This window comes from Amblyomma mixtum, chromosome 3 (genome assembly GCF_055824585.1).
Source record: "Amblyomma mixtum isolate Tamu chromosome 3, ASM5582458v1, whole genome shotgun sequence".
NCBI lineage: Eukaryota > Metazoa > Arthropoda > Arachnida > Ixodida > Ixodidae > Amblyomma > Amblyomma mixtum.
Window position 1 is genome coordinate 14,295,791 of NC_143014.1, and position 10,922 is coordinate 14,306,712.

At 44.7% G+C, this 10,922-nt stretch overlaps 1 long non-coding RNA gene across 4 annotated transcripts; it reads right to left on the reverse strand.

Moving 5' to 3' along the window:
- Nucleotides 1-1,332: 1,332 nt before the first annotated feature.
- LOC149349284 (uncharacterized) lies at nucleotides 1,333-9,978 on the reverse strand. 4 transcript variants are annotated; one of them, XR_016290002.1, is made up of 4 exons: nucleotides 9,385-9,978; nucleotides 7,256-7,582; nucleotides 5,350-5,435; nucleotides 1,333-5,273 (listed from the first exon to the last, which is right to left on the reverse strand). It is a non-coding gene; the product is annotated as an uncharacterized LOC149349284 (long non-coding RNA). The 4 variants fall into 4 exon arrangements; XR_016290000.1 differs by having other exon boundaries at nucleotides 1,333-1,547; nucleotides 1,630-5,435; nucleotides 9,385-9,969; XR_016290001.1 differs by lacking the exon at nucleotides 5,350-5,435 and having other exon boundaries at nucleotides 9,385-9,977.
- Nucleotides 9,979-10,922: the final 944 nt, after the last annotated feature.

Here is a 10,922-nt window from a genome sequence, read left to right on the forward strand (position 1 = left end):
TAGGGAGGGTGCACAGAGAGGGCCTGGTAATAAGCGTTTTCATTTCGTGCTCGTGTCTGTGTACAGCACCTGGTGCTAACTGCTCGCTATACTGCACATTTCAACTTAGGTGCCAAATATACTTCCTTGTGATGCAGTGTGTGCACACCAGGGAATGATCTCGCATGTTGCATGGTACAGCGAGTACTCTTTTCCTTAACATGTAACAAACTGTAGCTGTCTTTCAAAAATATCATTTTAGTGCATCAGCATCAGAACCCCCCATGTTGGAATAATCCGTCGGTCTGAAGCCTCAGGTGACAGAGTGGAGGGAGTGAAATCCACCTTCACGAAATTGCAGGGAAGAGGGAAGAAGAGAGGGCGGGAGGAGGCGGTTGGCAAGCGGTTGCAAATCTGAGTCGAAGGGTGGAGAGAGTGGATGTGTCACTGATGGATGGGATTTCATCGGGTGAGTGGAGTGGGGGTGTCACGTAGTGATTGATGGTACCCATTCGTACAGTCTGACCCTGTCAGCGGCTGCTTGGTCCGGCAGGAACATAATGCTAACTTTGGCTTATGGGGTTTAACGTCCCAAAGCGACTCGGGCTATGAGGGGCGCCCCAGTGGAGGGATCCAGTAATTTCGACCAACAGTGGCCCTTAACGTGCTCCGACATCGCACAGCATCTGGGCCTGTAGTGTGTCACCATCGGAATACAACTGCCGCAGGCGGGGTCATACCAGCGTCTAATGGAATTTGTTTAATTTTGTCGTTACACTCACAGTAAGATTAGTCTTTCCCAAGTACAAGTTGTATTTAATGTCAGAGTCCAAGGAAGGGCAGCTTTCCAAAGCCACAGCTGGGCTTGTACAGCGTAATTAAGCAGCATTAACATCCTTTAGAATCAATTAACGTGTTTGTACTATGATTACACAATGGACACAGTATTTATCAAGGCAAACAATGGCAGCGTATATATGCCTGCAAATGTTTAAATCAAGAATAGTATCTGCTAGCTTATTAAAAATATATCATTTATAAAATGACCGTCCAACTTCTCAGAAGTACCAAATCTGTGGAGAAATACAAATTGCAGATTGCCAATATGCCTAGGAAAATACATTTTGACTGTCAAAAAAGGATTAGGAGCACTTTATTATTAACTACGCGAGGATTGTGGAAAGATGGGTCGGGTCACACCCAATAGTGCAAAACATGAACCCTTGGAAAAGATGCGAAGTTGTGGCGCATATGCACTCATATGCTGTGCATAATGGGCTGCCTTGCATTACCATAACCTGTCCAGGTAGACTGCCACAAGTCAATAAAAATCTCCGATATATACAACCGCAGTTTTCAGTTAGGTAGACATTTTATTTGTGACATTCTTAATCTAGCTGGCAGGCTATCACCAGCCCGAGGTGAATGTGACGTGCAGGATGAAACGGGTGCCATATGTGGATACTGGAGTAAATGTGATGTGATGAGCCTTGGGAGCATTCCTCTTCACATGGCGCCAGGCAGTCTTGCGGCCACATAATACAGCTGACAGTGCTTCATTCTGTAACCTGTAATACCGCAGTTACTTGCATCATGGATGCAGTTTCTTGTGGGAAAAAATTAGAATGGTAAGTTTGGTGCATTTATTACATGGTGTAAAACATGGTGTGGTCAGTTGAACTTTCCCCAGATTTTGATGATTGATGTAGGGAAAGCATTTATTATGCAAATGCATCCATTATTTAAGTAAATATGGTGTACAAAAATCTGGAATGGAAACAGAAATCAGCATCTGCAGGATTGAAACAAATTCCTAACAACTTTGGCGCAGCACCATACCCATGACTGCCAAGCCACATTTTAGCCCCTAGCCTTTCACTCTACACTGTCCTTAATCTGTTCATTCCCAATGGGCCAGACATGAGGCCGTATGGCACTCGGGTATCCGTATCTGCCTATATGGACATGCCACGTTGTCTACACAGCTTTTTAAACACTTGTAGCAACAGTGTCAGTTTTCTCAGAAGCATGAAACTTTGTTACGATTAGTTTTATGACACACCCAGCACATTAACAGGCATTCTAGCCAAATTATAATTTCGTTGCAGTTGGGCTTTGAAGCATTTTTCATTAATGAGTAAAAAGGAAATGACATTAACTGGGCACTATATCAATCAATCAATCAATCAGCCTTTTATTTTCTCTATATTAGAGAAGGAGACAGGACTAAAAGCTCGAAAGCTTGACAGAGGTCCTGCCCCCTTTTTTCACGCTGGCATTGCAACAGACAAGCGGCAATAAATAAATTCTGCGCTATACATTATAGCACAAAAGAAAATAACACACCTTGAAAAAAAAGCAAAAAGTACCAACATAAAAATAAATGCAGCGTCATGACACAAACTTGTTCAGAAAAAATTTCTTAATAACGATATTTGAATGCTGGAAAGGGTCAAACATTTCTTTGTTTAAGTTATTTAATAGCACTGGCAGCGTATACGAGATAGATTGTTGTGAGTATATGTTTCATCTAAGCTGCCTTCTCGACAAATAGGGGCATTTTAGAATTTCTAGGCAACAAAGTTGGCACAGTGTTCCCATCACACAACAGAAGGCTCATTGCTTGGAAGGCTGGTGGAGAGACACTGTGTAAGAGCCAAGCAAGTTCATTTATGAAGTGCTTTATCATGTGAGGGAAGGCTATTCACGGCTGTTTCTACCATGGCAATATAAGTTCGTGTCACAAATTGCACCAGCAATGTTCTGAAAAATGAGTAATACTGTTTTTCTGTTGCAGCAGTATTCTCTTTGCAAAATAAGATGAATAGTAGTTTTGCGCTGCAGCTTTCAGTGTGCAAGATGACAGCTACGGCTTAGCCTTTTGTCAAGAATACTTTTTCTCATATGCATTGCAGAACTGTAGAACCACATATTGTCAACTGTCCTAAAAGGCAAGGTGTGTTGCTGGGCGAGTTGGTTGGGGTACATCTTGAGAAAAACAGCACTTGCAGACAAAGGAAACGAGGACACACAACTGCGCTGTTTTTTTTTTTTTTGTGTCCTTCTTGTTCTGGTCCTTTGTCTGCAAGCGCTGTTTTTCTCAAGATGTCCTAAAAGGGCGGTGCACTGTGACAGCACGACGCAACAAAGAGGAATGCAGCATGGAGCGACACTTCATACTAATTTTATTGAAGAGCGCATGCCTCTATGAGTGCATCACATGCAGACAAAATGAAATCAAGCAGGGATGACGAAGAAATAAAATTATAGTGAATGCAAGGCAGGTATGAACAAGAAAATGAGTGCACTAATTTCCCAAAGATGAAAAATGTTTGCCAATTGTCAGAAGTTCTCTGTTGAGCAGTGCCAGAGAGGGCGTACTCACACAAGCAGATTCTGAGTAGGGAATGAGGGGCCTGAAATTTCTCAATTTCTTAATTGTCGGGTTTAACATTCGGGAGCGGCACATGGGCTATGAGGGACACCATAATGGAGGTCTCTGGATTAATTTACACCACCTGGGGGCCTTTAATGCACGCTGACTTTGCACAGCACATGGCCATCTTTGTATTTTGCCTCCACTGAAATGTGGCCGCTATGGCTGGATCAAACCCACAGCCTTCGTGTAAGCAGTCTAAGAACGCCAGAGCCACTGAGGCGCCGTGGCGGGATGAGTTCTCCATTCCTAGGAGCAAAGTTTCGGGAAAAAGGAATGACTAGAAAAGAAATACCAGAGGCCTGTAGTGCACCCTCAATGGTGCTGCTTGATATGGGATATGATGGCGCACCTTTCTCATGACCATGTGGGCTTCAAGAAAATTAGCAAATGACACTCCTCTTCCCTGCTGTGTCTTGAGCTTGCTATGCTAAAGCACTTTGTCAGAATAGCCCGCCAACTAGCTCATAACATAATCCTAATCCCTCACCTGAAATCTGCCATCTTCAGCTGGCAGGGCCTACAAATGCCAGCACAGTCAAATGCTACTTTCTGGCTGCTCTGCATCTGGCACGAGTGTAGCTCCATTATAGCAACAGCATGCATGTGCTTGCACATGTGCACATGCGTTGCATGGTCAACACGTACTTGTGTACACGTTGTGGCAAGCCTCGCACTGCTCACAATGAATCTCACAGCCACTGCACGATTTGCTAGTTCTTTCCACTGTGTGCTTGAAGTTCACCAAACTTTGTGACTTTACATGCCACTGGCCATCTCCCACTCTCTCAGTACTGGACTTAGAAAGCTCAATCCCCACTTTATGCTTCCTAAATAGGGCAGATTTGCGGTGGTCTGCTCCTCCTTTGACACCTGTTGTAAAGTTTTTCGGATGTGAAATTGAAGAGTACTTTGATTAATGTATCCAATCACCCATTTACCTTGCCACCAAAGTGAGAGTACTTCAGTGCCTTGTGCATTGACTCCAAGTGATTATTTGTTGTTAATCCAATGTACTGCCGATAGCAGTAAGCCCACTGACATGCCCTCTTTGCGTATGTTTTCTCAAAATTTCTGACAAAGCCAAAGGCAATTAAGCTGATGCTCTTTGGAGTGGATACCAAGAATTGCAGGGAGCAACTGTTGAGAGTCAGTCTCATCTGTCCACTTCATCAGAGTGTGCAGCATGTCCCTTGTTGTACTCCTGCAGTCCTTGTTTGCGACTGTATTCAGGTGCGTGCTCCAGTTGTGTAGCACCTGCCAGCTGCAAAGCAGTCGACTCCTCAAGGGACCCATCACCTGCTCCCATGCACTGCCATAAACAGGGGCATCATCAGACATAAATGCCTGACACTGTATTGTGTTTTTTTTCTTTGATGGCCTCGCAAAACCTCACCACAGTGCCCGTGTTCACCCTTTTTGAAATCAAGTAGGCACACGGGATACCAAAGGCATCTTGAGAAATTGTGAGCAGGGTTGTCAGTTGGAGTTAGTACTTATTTATGCCATGGGTGGAGTCAGTGCACAGTTTCGCTGCCCCCAATTCATAAAGGAGCTCTCGTTGTGGGAACGTCATTAATGCTAGCTCAAAGTCACCATCATGACTGTTGGGGTCACCCTTCTTCCTGTAATACAACAGTGGCGACGACTCATTTTTTGCCCTCATTTCTTCGACCCATAATTCAACACTCTTAAAATCGTCTGGATCTCTCTGCTCTGTTTTTCCAATCCTAAACTTATCTGCAATGTTACGAAGGTCCTTAGTGGTCACAAGTTGCATCCGTGGGCTTGATCCACTTGTACCTGCTCGGATGTTTGTGCACAACGGTTTTTTCTGGCATTCCTTCTGCTAACCGGCCTGAAAATGGTACAGAAAAAAACTGTTAACATCTCTGGTTCATCTGCCTACAGCCATGTAATAAAGTGACAAATACTTCTGGTCGGATTCCTTCGTCTTCCACTTTGTTCCTTTTCACAGGTGACACACAGTTCATCTTACTTTCATTTCACTTTTGTGGCACTGCAAAGCACACAACAAAATGGTTGTTTCAAAGCCAGATGGACTTTATTTTTATGAGCTTGAGTGTTTAAACTTGCATACTGCAATGCAAAACAGGGAAGTTATATACAGCGTGTTATAAATGCAGAATATAACAGCACTGAAAATGTGGACAAGAAAAGAATAAGGACATGTGCTTCTCATCCTGTCCCATTTCATTCTGCATATTCAAAAAATGCACCGATTCGCCTGACAGCAACCTTTAAAGGAGTAGAGACACCAAATTTTTGAACGCGAACTTTGTTTCTTTGGACTTGTGCACAAGACAATAGTGTGCACGAGTCACAATGTAGAATTCACTTACGCCAGGTGAATAATTTCTAAGTGAATATTTTTCTCATGCTGTTTCAGTTTCAACACCTGAATGACTGCTGCTAAGTCAGAGACAATTGGAGGGCATGCCAGTCATACATAAACTGAAATATAAATGCTGCTTGTTCATTTTTTTTTTTTGCGATTTCAACTCTTGTGCAGGCTTGTGTTTTATGTTAGTGGTTTTTGAGGAAAGGAAATGGTGCAGTAACTGCCTCAACCATGCCATGAAGGAAAGGAGTGAAAGAAGCAAGAGAGAAAGGTGCTGTAGTGGAGGGCTCCGTAATAATTTCGACCGCCTGGGGATCTTTGGGCACTGCACAGCACGTGGGCACCTCTTGCCTCCATCGAAACTCAGCTGCCGCAACCGGGTTCTAACCCGGGTACTCCAGCTTAGTAGCTGAACACTCAAACCACAGCCGTTCCTGCGAGCGTTACTGATGAAGTGCCAAAACAGCCAAATAATTCTAATTAATGAAAGTTCACTGCAGACGATCTGTCTTATGAGAAAAAACATGGCCCTTATACAACCATTAGACTGGTGGCGTTGCTTTGATCAGCAACAAAATGCCTACGCTTTTGACAGGCAGCCAAAAAAAGAGGCTAGCATCGAGTGCAACTGTCAGTCATTCAAGACACGTTTCATAGAGCTCAAGCCGACTTCTTACGGATAAAGTTCAACGTCAGCCGATTGAGCGACAGACCTAGGATAGTCAATGAAACCAGCAGAAAAACAAAAGAACAGACATTGGAGTAGTTCAGTGCTAGACGACATTCCTAATTATGTTCAGTTCGAAAGACTGGACCCCTTCCACAAAGCATCTCTAAACTAAACGGCATGAAGTTCGTACAGACTGTGCTGTGCATGCAATGTGCCGTGGATCAATTGTTTTTCACCCTTCGATGCGACCAAGTAGGCTCAAGTGAATTGCACTACAGTCAGATACAACTCGAGAACGAAGTGGCAGATGGCCCTTAAAGAAGACCCCCCCAGTCAATGGCGTCAGCTGATTTTCATCAGTTAACCCAATTAAAGCCATAACTAATCCCCTTTCATCTGCCACCCTCCTGCAGTGCTACCCCCTAGGATTAACCATGACATCATGAGAATCGGTCGACGCCATTGGATGGCAGGCTTCCTTTGAGGGGCATTGGCCACTGGGTTCTTAAGCTGTGCCCTACTATAACTTCTTCCGCCCCCTCGTTTTGTGGGACATGCCTTCTCCCACTTTACAATAGGCATTTTCGTGTTGTCCCACCTCTTTTGTGCCATAGATGCATCGCAGAAGAATAATCATTGAAATGATCACTCGAGTTAATGAGCAATATCTTCCCCCTAAAATACATTTCTATTGCACTTTCGTCTCCCATTTATGAAAGGTTGGTGGAGTGTAGCTTCTAAACGTTTTCACATTCCGGTACAGTCAACACAGCATGCACAAATGCTTTGTACAAGAGGAGTGGCTAACCTGCAAGCCCTCTGGCATCATCCTGGGATAGCCTTTGGTGGCAGGTCTCATTGAAGTGTCCGTAGTGTTTCTTTTGAAACACTACATATACCTTGCCCTCTTTCTCCATGACCTCTAGAGTAGCAAAGCAGTGTTTGCTGATTTTGCAGCTTCCTTGTCACTTTTCCTGCCTTTGGCGCTGTTCTATAGGAAGCTCTTCGTACGAGCCGGAACGGTGGCAGTGCAGGTAGCGTTTAAAAACCCTTGGTGCACATTCCTTCTTTCCTGTAGAAGCTATAAAATGGCAGCAAGTTTTGCTTTCTTCTCCGTCTTTCCAGGCGCAAAATCCTGAAACAGAAAGATTGTAAACATAACTAAGCACTCCACATAGTATTAGTTAATTATTAGTGTGAAAGCACAATTCCGAACGGTAAACCCCGAGCAAGATCCTGCGATGTGTATGTGGGTTTGTGCCAAGAGCATAGCAACGGCGACATAGCAACCACAGCCTCACAGCAGCATTGCAACATAGTTATGACACGATGCCAACATATGATGTTAAGTCCATGACCACTCATGACTAAAAAAAAATTTTTAAAAATTGAGGCGTGAACAAAGGTGGGCTCCATTTTGATAAAAACGTGTACACAATGATAGCACATGAATAACGGCATAAGGCATCCTTAGAAAGTCAACAGTAAAGTAACAAGACAAGGCAATGTTCATGAAATTCTGCTTTTGCACGTTTATAAAATTTTGGCAAAACTTCTCTGTCAATTTTTTGTGTATCACACTACTTTCATTTTTTGAAAAGCAAGGCCAAATTAAAGTTTGTACTTTTTACATACACTAATGAAAAATGCATGTGCTATGGAGTGGGCACATATGCAGTACTCTCACACTACTACTGGCGCTCTGCCTCTGCCAAGTGCGCATGACAATCACAGATTTAGCTTCAAATTTTTAGCCTTTTGCCTGCAGTGCAGAACTGCATTTCCCAGCTTTTTTATTGTTAAAAATTTATCAGTCATTCGCTTACTGTTTTTTCCTGCTATAGCGCATGGGGAACAATTTTTGGAGAAAATTATTAAGTTCAGGTTAAGTTATTACACGGACTGTTACATGGAAGTATTTCAATTTTACTACACCCTGCAAAAACTCATTCCTGCACAGCAACCTTTTACATGGCCCTGTCCTTTGACCACATATTCAGGTCAGCACTGTTGACTTCTAAAGGCAGAACAATGCTGGGCATTCTTCCTACACACTTCTGCGTGTTGCGATTGCCATGGCTTCAGCGCTGCTAAGCCAGTGCATGCCGCGACAATGTTGTGTGTCCTGTCGAGACATTGCAGGTGCCTGCAACAAAGCATAAGCAAGGCCTGTAGCAGCGAGTCTGCTGCAAGGACCAGTTTTTTTCCTACAGTGGCCACTTTAAATATGAAAGAGAGTGCACTGCTTGTCACTTGCTTGTCAAGTGACAAGCAAGCTTGTCACAGCTTGTCAGGACACCAAAAAAAAATTCTGCAGACACACATAAGACTGCTTACCAGCGAGAATGCCAAAGCATTAAAGTGCACAGTCATGCTATGTTGCAGAATGACGAGTCATGAGTGCAAGGCATGACTACGCAACTTTGTACAAACTCTGCACACCTTATGTTACTAGTAAAGTGCTGAGTCATGCTACACTTCAGAATGATTAGGAGTCAAAACTATGACTACCTAAACTTTGTACAAACTATACACCTTACATTACAAATAAGTGCAAAATGACTATGACAAGTCATGGCTTTCAAAGGTTATAGTACTACGTTACGTTTCACATTTCACTCGAATGCCCGCAAAGGCTACCTCTGCAATCTGTCGCACTAGACTAAGCCCATTGAAATCTTCATGGTTCCTTTAAAAAACGTGCATGTCATCGCTAAGTTTTTGTGCACAAAACCACGTGCAAGTTTCCCCAGGTGAGTGTAAGCCCGTAAATAAAAAAAAAGAACGCGCTTTGTGTTTACAAACTTAAAATGCGCGCACTCGAAAAGTCAATAAACTGCAACTTTTCAATCGGTAATCTAAGCGCGCGACTGCATCCCGCTTTGGCCCTTTATTGCTTTAATCACAGCGTGCGTGCATGCAGACTTCGTTTCTTACCTTTATTAGAGTCGAAGACTAGATTCTCCACCTCTTCCTCGAAGTCGTGGTGCCGTCGCAGGTCACGAAGGGCGACAAAATGCTTCGGACGTAAGTCGCACAAGAACGGCCGTGCCTTACTACATGTTGTTGTTGTGACTGGGAGAAGGATGCATGGGCCTGCCTACTGGCTGGTGCCGAGCCACCACCGCTGCCGCGTGCAGATAGAGGAGAGATCAGAGGAAAGAGAAAAAGAAAAGACGCGTCGCAGCAACAACCGCGTCCTTCCCCATGAATATCCTTGATGGGTGTTTTTAAATTACTAGTATTGAAGAACGCCTTGTCGCAAACCGCTGAAGCAAGGCCATCGCACGTGTCCGTCTCCATGCTCAAGGCAAAAAAAATAAAAAAAAAACAAGCGAGCAAGAAATGCACCTTGGGATACCTTGGGATATTGAGCAAGGATTTTCAAGAAGAGTTGAGATTTTCCCTGTCGGTTGAAGCGCAGTGTTCCCCAAAAGTCCCCACAGAGTGACGTAGAGTAGAGCAGTGACGTCTGTTCTCGGTTGGCCAATCGCAACGAGGATCACCTTCCTCTGAATACGCCCTCCGCTCGTGCGGTGCCCCACGTTCGGCTGGATGCCACTCGTGCAGTGCCGTACATTCGAGAGGGACGAGCACGACACGCGTGCGCGCCACCGCGGAGACCGACGGTGGAGCGCGGTGCAATCCCGTCGTGCAGCGCGCGCTAGCAGACGACGCTGTTCGCGCTCGTTGACGCAGCATCGACGAAGAGGAAAAACGGACAAAGCATTACAAGTGGGCACATTTTAAAGAAATGTTGAATATTATAGCGGCCACAATGCATTTATTCGCGCTGCAATCACGCAGCCACCGGCCGGCGAGCCATGTGCCTTCCGTTGTGAGGAAATTAAAGGTTTGTCAATATTTTTTGTCTTGCAAGTTCTGCCTTAGCTCTTGCAGCGAACGGCATATGCTGTTCATCCGGCATGCCCGCACTTTATAACATCGTACTTTTTGCCAACGTATGCACAGTTTAAAGGATATCAAAAAAGCGACAATGTGAGGCGCTTCGTGGATTGAGAACCACCTGCTGATATTTTCGGAAGTTACTCGAGCTGAAGCTCTAAAGGCGTATGCATCGAAACTGGCAAGCATAACGCCTTGGTGTGGTGTCTTACAAGCCTGAGCCCCCATAATTAATCGCAGTATCTCTCGAGCAGGCTCGTGGGTCACGCGTTTTCCGCCGATTCTATCAACGCCTGTTACAAGTGCGCTACTGCACTGTTCTGAAGAGGCTGTTGCTAATTATACAAACTGTTGACTGCGCTCGTTGGCGTCGGCCGCTCGAAGGAATAGCCTCTGAGATCTGCGAAGGTCTCGGAGGCCTCAGTTAACAGACGGCAGAAATAGCAACGGCACTCTCAACGGCAACGGCACGTTCAGCTGATGTGCAAGAAGACGTGCCACTCGTGTAGTATTTGACGTCACTTCCTGCGCACCGGCACGGAGGCAGTACGTGTCAGCCGAAGACACCA